General features: G+C 41.9%; 1 long non-coding RNA gene across 3 annotated transcripts; it reads right to left on the bottom strand.

Annotated features, from left to right (window-relative positions):
• Nucleotides 1–238: 238 nt before the first annotated feature.
• On the bottom strand, nucleotides 239–3,709 carry LOC123070942 (uncharacterized). Of its 3 annotated transcripts, none has more exons than XR_006434017.1 (5): nucleotides 3,077–3,709; nucleotides 1,428–2,963; nucleotides 1,245–1,330; nucleotides 671–1,142; nucleotides 239–568 (listed from the first exon to the last, which is right to left on the bottom strand). It is a non-coding gene; the product is annotated as an uncharacterized lncRNA (long non-coding RNA). The 3 variants fall into 3 exon arrangements; XR_006434016.1 differs by having other exon boundaries at nucleotides 3,081–3,709; XR_006434015.1 differs by having other exon boundaries at nucleotides 1,428–3,699.
• Nucleotides 3,710–8,190: the final 4,481 nt, after the last annotated feature.

Raw genomic sequence — 8,190 nt, 5'->3', positions numbered from 1 at the left:
ACAGAAGTGGCGAGCATCAATTGAGGAGGCAGAGATAGCAGCATGACTCGCAATCCTTTCCTTCCACCCCCATACATAGACTTTGAATTTCAAACACAGAACCATGCAAGAATGCATTTGTGTTATATTTCATAATATTTACATTCATCAATCCAATAATATATATGCAGAATTGTTCTTCTCTCAAAATTCTCAATGCTTAAAACATTTGGAAGGAAAAGTTAGTAGATGTGACATATGACAAAATTTAAAGGGTTCTCGTGCCCATATTGCTATATATAGTCAAGATTCATGTGTAGACACTCAGATATACAAACTGACCCACTCTAACAGCGTGTTTCCATGTTTATCAACATACAAAAAAATGTAGGGAACACACACAGCTACCATATAATGCAATGGCTATGCTCTAAATCCATTTGGCAATATACAGAAAAATACAAAGCACAAATTAAAGTAGTACATATAATCATCTTCTAGGGCCTTGTATAAGCACCAAACACACCATTATATCTTTTTGTAGCAAGTCCATAGCTTGATGCCAGCAAGCACAATCTCGTGACAAGCTCTGCGCAAACAAGAAGACACCCATTTGAAAACTCAACATGAATCAAATTATAAAGCCGAAGATACTATTAGTATCATTCTCATAATGTCACAGGGAACGTACCAGCTGGAGAGGAGTCTGCTTGCCAATTCTCATAATGTCACACCGCACAACTTCTTCCCGATGGCCAAGGTCAAACTTCAGCATCATGCACCACAATCTCTAATTTCAGATTACAAGTTAAGGAGTAGTTAAGTTTGAGAAAACACAGATTTATAGAGCCTCTTTGATTCAAAGGGACTTCATATGGGAAAAATGATGTCGATTGATCATGCATGAAGCAAACATGATTGTATAAAATGGCAGAATGCCATAGATTAGCCTGCCTCTGCACGTCCAGATGGTTTGGCAGTGCTGAAGTAGTCATCAACCGCATACTCTTTCTCATGTAAGACAAGGTATACAAGAACCAACGTTCTTACACCAGAATCAGAATATTGATTTATGTGCCTTTTAATCTCTTCCTCAAATTATCTTCTAGCCGGTACACATGGATAAAACAGACTTCAAGTCTCTTCCTCAAATTCTTTAACATCTGGTGCACATGGAGAAGCAGAATAAGCAGGCATGGGCAGTGCACAAGTTCGATAGTTATTTGTGAAAAGATACAGAAATTTAAAGTAAGTTGAGTACTTACATATCCTCCCCTCTGGTTCCTTCACTAAAAGGCACATCCATTTTCATGAGCTACTAAATTCCAGGACATTCAGGAGCTCATACTTTCTGTCAGAACATATAAATACATTTTGATTAGGATCAGAATCAAAAATAAATACCGTGCCCGGGCATTGCAATGTGTTAAACAAATCGTCGCACGCACCTAGCGGTTTATCTGTATTGCCACTTCTCTTCGTATTTCTAATTCGGCAAACTTGTAATGATGGTTGGCGACTTGGCGTCATCCTGTATTGTCTATAGGGACCGTCCACAACACCCATGTTTCACTACAGCGCAACCACCATTCCTGCCCATCATCAATGCCACTGCCTTTTTATGCAAAAAAATTGTCAAAGGTGAAAGATACATCATCATGCAGGAATTGTATTAGAAAAATATCAATATTTTTCATGTTTTAACTCGACAAAGATCTGTGTCAATCCATCATTGATTGTATTCGTCCTACCCAAATGGCATTCACAGTTCCCCATGGTGCAACCCTGCCCCCATCGGACACAATGCTACCCTAGGAAAGCCACCATCTCGTCAACACAAAGATCAAGAAAATTATTTGTTCCCTCACAAATCATAACTCTTGATCTCACAATATTGTCGTACTCTTTCCCCTTGTCCTCTGTCCTCTACGCACAACATGGTACGCCAACCATCAGCAGCTAAAAAAGCACAACAAGAAGGATCAAACAAGAGGATGGGGAGGTCAGAATTACGTGGAGTATCTTGCCGACATTGCCGTCCTGGGCGGCCGACTCTTGTACCTGGATGGTACCACACTCGACATATTGTCCGTGACTAATTGGACGCCGGGTCTCCCTCGAGATAACACAACATGGAAACTACAATACACTGAGAATGTCTCTCACTCCATTGCTCTGTTACTGAACATTGCTAGAAATCGATATAAAATATTCAAGTAAACACTGAATACCAAATTATTTGATTACTAAAAATATCAAGTAAATCTATATATGCAAGAAAAAATTGTGTGTTATATTTTCTACAGCTTTCTACAATTGTTGAATATAACCCTGCCATTTGGACACGTAGGCCACTGTGTCGTATCTGAAGTATCTCAAGAGCTCCACGAGTAGATGACGGATGCAGGTGATAGTACATCGACCTATTACGAGTTATGAGAGACTGAAGCTCTGTCTCGTGGACAGAGAACAACGGCAAGTGAACCACGGAGAGAAACTTATTTTCCTTCTCGTCTGCAGTTTGCTTACTTGTGTGCATCTAAAATGAAAGGCACAGCATGTCAGCTCCAGCATAGACCGACATAGCAAGTTAAGTTAACCCAATTACTATTCTGGGTAAAATAAATGAGCAAAATAGAAAACTGATTGCCTTCTCTGAATCAGGCTTGATAATGGCGCACATGGCAAGGTGTCAGCAAGAGGTTATCATAGATTTTTGTTCTGCGCTGTGGTCATGGAGTAAAATCAGATCAAACATGCCAGACATATCAATTTTTTGGTTGTGTTATCATGCGTTGTGATTCTAACAGGCTAGAACATCATAATTGCTAACCAATAATTTACTTGAAAGAAGCTGGTACAGTAGTAACAACAAATTTGGTAGTTGCTATACATGTGATTCAGAGATGTTCATCCAACCTATACCGATCAGAGGTTCAGAAGCAGTAATAATTCACATGGTAGCAGCCAGTTACCTATCCAACCTGCCAAACACAATTTGGGGAAAAGTATGGTCGGAACACAAAAGAAAGTCACACCAGCATACGGTGGAAGCCTGCAACAGCAAGGGGTGGGCAGAAGGGGGTGCACAACGTACATACTTAGAACTTATCGGCGAGGTGGGTGAGGTCGGCAAGACCGTCGGGCTCGTCGCCGCTGCTGTTGCGCGAGTCCTCGCTCTCTTGGAAGACTCTCATGGTTGTCGTGGTGGCTCCTGGACCCCTCCCATCCACGCGTCAACAGGCAGAGCTCACCCGCCAGCAACTTCCCCGCCACCCCTAGACGACACCCTTGCTGACTGCGCCCTCAGCCGTGTCGCCATCGCAAGGGAGGCGCGGGGCCGATGAACCATGAGCAGGAAGAGGCTCCGAGGAAGAGTCCTTGGTGTGGCTTTGTTAGGCTGAGGAGGCGGCGACGAGAGCACGTATTCAGCAGGCCCTGCTGTTGAGCGGCGGCGGCCGCCGCATTTGAGTGGGCGCTGGGTTGGAGATGAGATGCGGGTGGGGGAGCCAGGGCGGAAGGGTCCAACGGGTGGTGGAGCGCGCCGAGATGGCGAAGCCGGCGGGGTTGGGGGAACCATTGCCGAGGTGGAAGCAGTGGGGAGGAGTCCCGATGGCGCCATGGTAGCAGGGACGGGGGGAGCCGACAACGGCTGCAACATAGAGTGTCGTCGGCGGTGGAAGGCCGCGGGGGTGGGGGCACTTGGGATAGGGGGAGGAGCGCCGATGGGGTTGACGGCGCGCGGCAGCGTGGCAGCGAAGGCGGCATGCGGCGGGGTGGGAGATGGATTGGGTGCTCCCATGATACGGACTTCTGGGCCCTCGGATCTCAGATCCAACGGCAATTAGGGAGCTGCTGTAGCTGCTGTACTTGTGCGCATTTTTCAGATTTTACGAGGCCTTTTTTGCAAAAATGTTCATTATTTTACAGGAACTCTTGGATCTAAGATCCAACGGCCGAGCTCGCACGGGAGCTTAGGTGCTTCCGGAGCACCTGATATTTTCCTGGGTCGGGGGTTCTTTATTTTCCTGTGTGCAACTGTGCATCGGTTCGGGTTGACTTAATTAGGACTGCGGGTTGATTCTCATAAAAGTTAGGGGCTCTTTTGCAAAAACGCCATGACGGTGAACCCGACAGACTCAACCCGTGCTTTATTATTAGGGAGAGATTTTTGGCATCGATCTCACATCGTGGGGGGGTCCCGAGAAGTCCACAAGCCAGGAGGCGCGCCCTAGGGGGGGTGCCCCTACCCTTGTGGTCGCCTCGGACTCTTTTGACCCAACTCCGATGCTTCGTGGGCTTCTTCTGGTCCATAAAAATTCACCGTGATTTTTTAGCTCGTTTGGACTCCGTTTGATATTCCTTTTCTGTAAAACTCAAAAACAAGGAAAAACAAAAAACTAGCACTGGGCTCTAGTTTAATAGGTTAGTCTCAAAATAATATAAAATAGCATATTAATGCATATAAAGCATCCAAAACAGATAATATAATAGTATGGAACAATCAAAAATTATAGATACGTTGGAGACGTATAAAGACACCATCACACCACTTGGAATTGTTAGAGATGTTGGAGTCTTGTTTGGGAAAATAAAATATCCTACTAATTTTCTTATTTTTGATTCCCTGCAAGATCACTTTTGTCCCATTATCTTTGGTAGACCTTTCTTGAACACCGTTAATGCGAAAATAGATTGTGGGAAACAAATCATCGATGTTAGTTTTGGTGATGAGTCTCATGAGTTTAACTTTTCTAAGTTCAATAGAAAACATCATAAGAAAGAATTGCCTAGTAAGGATGAAATAATTGGTCTTGCTTCTGTTGTCGTGCCTCCTACTGATTCACTAGAACAATATTTACTAGTCCATGAAAATGATATGCATATGCATGAAAGAAATGAGATAGATAAAAAATTCTTTGAACAATGACCTTTGCTTAAATACAATTTGTCCATTGAAACTCTAGGGGGTCCTCCTCCACCTAAAGGTAATATTGTGTTTGAATTAAAATAATAGCCAGGCACTTTGAAATATGCTTATCGTTGGGAGAAAAAGATATAACATGTTATTATTAGTGCTAACCTTTCAGAACATGAAGAAGAAAGATTATTGAAAATTCCTAAGAAGCGCCGAGCTGCTATTGGATATACTCTTGATGATCTTAAGGGCATTAGTCTCACTCTCTGTCAGCACAAGATTAATATGGAACCTTATACTAAACCCGTTGTTGATCACCAACGACGTTTAAATCCTAAAATGAAAGAAGTGGTAAGAACTGAAATGCCAAAGCTTCTGGAAACAAGTATAATCTATCCGATCGCTGGTAGTAGATGGGTAAGTCCCATTCATTGTGTCCCTAATAAGGGAGGTATTACTGTTTTTCCTAATGATAAAAATGAACTTATTCCACAAAGAATTGTCACTCGCTATTGATATGTCCATTTTGCATCATGCTTTTATATCGATATTTATTGCATTATGGGCTGTTATTACCTATTTTGGTACAATACTTATGCCTTTTCTCTCTTATTTTACAAGGTTTACATGAAGAGGGAGCATGCCGGAAGCTGGAATTTTGGGCTGGAAAAGGAGCAAATATTAGACCTATTCTACACAGCTCCAAAAGCCCTAAAGATTTACGGAGAATTGTTTTGGAATTAATAAAAAAATATTGGACGAAGAAAATACCAAAGGGGACCCACTAGGCAACCACAAGAATGGGGGGCATGCCCTACCCCCTGGGCGCGCCCCCTGCCTTATGGTCCACCTGGCTATTGCATTATGGGTTGTTATTACCTATTTTGGTACAATATTTATGCCTTTTCTCTCTTATTTTACAAGGTTTACATGAAGAGGGAGCATGCCAGCAGCTGGAATTTTGGGCTGGAAAAGGAGCAAATATTAGAGACCTGTTATGCACACCTCCAAAAGTCCTGAAAATTTATGGAGAATTGTTTTGGAATTAATAAAAAATACTGGGCAAAGAAAATACTAGAGGGGACCCACCAAGCAACCACAAGAATGGGGGGCATGCCCTACCCCCTGGGCGCGCCCCCTGCCTTGTGGCCCACCTGGCAGGCCCCCTGAGCCCACCTTCTGCTATATGATGTGTTTTGACCTGGAAAAAATCAATAGGAAGCTTTCAGGACGAAGTGATGCCGTCTCAAGGCGGAACTTGGGCAGAACCAATCTAGGGCTCCGGCAGAGCTATTCTGTTGGGGAAACTTCTCTCCCATAGGGGGAAATCGAAGCCATCGTCATCACCAACAATCCTCTCATTGAGAGGGGGTCAATCTCCATCAACATCTTAACCAGCACCATCTCCTCTCAAACCCTAGTTCATCTCTTGTATCCGATTTTTGTCTCAAAACCTCATATTGGTACCTGTGGGTTGCTAGTAGTGTTGATTACTCCTTGTAGTTGATGCTAGTTGGTTTATTCTATGGAAGATCATATGTTCATATCCTTAATGATAATTAATACTCCTCTGATTATGAACATGAATATGCTTTGTGAGTAGTTACGTTTGTTCCTGAGGACATGGGAGAAGTTTGTTATAAGTAATCATGTGAATTTGGTATTCGTTCGATATTTTGATGAGATGTATGTTGTCTTTCCTCTAGTGGTGTTATGTGAACGTCGACTACATGACACTTCACCATGTTTTGGGCCTAGGGGAAGGCATTGGGAATTAATAAGTAGATGATGGGTTGTTAGAGTGAACGAACCTTAAACCCTAGTTTATGTGTTACTTCGTAAGGGGCTGATTTGGATCCATATGTTCCATGCTATGGTTAGATTTATCGTAATTCTTCTTTCATAGTTGCGGATGCTTGCGAGAGGGCTTAATCATAAGTGGGAGGCTTGTCCAAGTAAGGACGGCACCCAAGCACCGATCCACCCACATATCAAATTATTAAAACGCGAATCATATGAGCATGATGAAAACTAGCTTGACAGTAATTCCCATGTGTCCAGGAGCGCTTTGCATTATATAAGAGTTTGTCCAGGCTTGTCCTTTGCTACAAAAAGGATTAGTCCACCTTGCTGCACCTTAGTTACTTTTATTACTTGTTACCCGTTATGAATTACCTTATCACAAAACTATCTGTTACTGATAATTTCAGTGCTTGCAGAGAATACCTTGTTGAAAATCGCTTGTCATTTCCTTCTGCTCCTCGTTGGGTTCGACACTCTTACTTATCGAAATGACTACAATAGATCCCCTATACTTGTGGATCATCAAGACTCTCTGCTATAGATTGGTAATTTATTTTAGAAAGTTAAATAAAGCAACTAGAAAAGATCATTACCCTCTACCTTTCATTGATCAAATGCTAAAAAGATTATCTAAGCACACACACTTTTGTTTTCTCGACGGATATTCTGTTTTTCTCAAATACCTGTTTCACAACCCGATCAAGAGAAAACCACCTTTACTTGTCCTTTTCGAACTTATGCTTATGGACGTAGGCCTAATTGGTTTATGCAATGCACCTGCTACCTTTCAAAGATGTATGACTGCTATACTCTCTGATTTTTCTAAAAAGATTGTTGAGGTTTTCATGGATGATTTTTTGTTTACGGAACTTCTTTTGATGATTGCTTAAGCAATCTTGATCGAGTTTTGTAGAGATGCGAGCAGACTAATCTTGTCTTGAATTGGGAGAAGTGCCACTTTATGGTCAATGAAGGTATTGTCTTGGGACATAAAATTTATGAAGGAGGTATTGAGGTGGATAAAGCCAAAGTTGATGCAATTGATAAAATGCCATGTCCAAGAGATATTAAAGGTATCCATAGTTTTCTCGGTCATGCTGGTTTCTATAGGAGATTTATTAAAGACTTCTTTAAATTTTCTAGGCCTCTTACAAATCTTTTACAAAAGGATGTTCCATTTGTTTTTGATGATGATTGTGTAGAAGCCTTTGAAACACTTAAGAAAGCCTTAATTTCTGCACCTATTGTTCAACCACCTGATTGGAACTTGCCTTTTGAAACTATGTGTGATGCTAGTGTTATGTTGTTGGTGTTGTTTTAGGACAAAGAGTTGATAAGAAACTAAATGTTATTCATTATGCTAGTAAAACTCTAGATAGTGCCCAAAGAAATTATGCTACTACAGAAAAAGAATTTTAAGCAGTGGCATTTGCTTGTGATAAATTCAGATCTTACATTGTTGCTTCTAAAGTGATTGTTCACACTGATCA

This window comes from Triticum aestivum, chromosome 3B (assembly GCF_018294505.1).
Source record: "Triticum aestivum cultivar Chinese Spring chromosome 3B, IWGSC CS RefSeq v2.1, whole genome shotgun sequence".
NCBI lineage: Eukaryota > Viridiplantae > Streptophyta > Magnoliopsida > Poales > Poaceae > Triticum > Triticum aestivum.
Note: the sequence above shows the minus strand (reverse complement) of the source record. Positions and strands in the feature narration are given on the sequence as shown.